The sequence below is a fragment of the Anneissia japonica genome, unplaced genomic scaffold (assembly GCF_011630105.1).
Source record: "Anneissia japonica isolate Jap-2015-1 unplaced genomic scaffold, ASM1163010v1 scaffold993_len1110182_cov180, whole genome shotgun sequence".
In the NCBI taxonomy this organism is placed as follows: Eukaryota; Metazoa; Echinodermata; class Crinoidea; order Comatulida; family Comatulidae; genus Anneissia; species Anneissia japonica.
Window position 1 is genome coordinate 1,094,320 of NW_022749760.1, and position 752 is coordinate 1,095,071.

Sequence of the window (752 nt, forward strand, 5' to 3'; positions counted from 1 at the left end):
ATCTTTATTATTATTATTATTATTATTATTATTATATATAATATATTATTTTACTATTGGCCACAATATACGGCTAAAAAATATTATTATTATTATTATTATTATCATTTGAAATTAAGCTAAATCTGTACTACTATTTCTTTTTTAATTTAATGATTGTACATGGGAAAAATTATGTAATGTTAAAATAAAAATGTCAAAAACGAACAATACAGAAAAGGAGGGAAGCCTTTCAATTATGTATAATAATTTGATTTAATATTACAAATCGTGTAGGCTTGACTTCTGATGAATAGTGTCCAAAATTCACTATAAACTCGTAGAATATAATAATGTGCCATTATCAATTTTATATTATTTTCGGTACAATTTTTAGCCGGTCTGGACTGCTTTGCTTTTCTTCCTTCTTTCTGTGTTTTTTGTAGACTTTAATAAACAATAATATAATTTTAACATTATTATTTATTGCTTTATTCAAGTAATATTAAGTGTTATTATAAATTTTAACTATTACATAATTTCATGTAATATATTTATTTCAAATAAATACCTAAACAATTATATTTAATTAAATATAAACTCTGTATACGTAGATTAGATCAATAGAAAATGGAAAGAGTAGTAATTTTTATCTATTTATCAACAAGAATAACATTTTAAATCTTGTAATCAATTTTGATATAGCCGGAGTGAGTTTCGACATTTTTCCATAAAAAGGCTTCTTCTAAGAATGGAATGACTTGTTCAAAGCA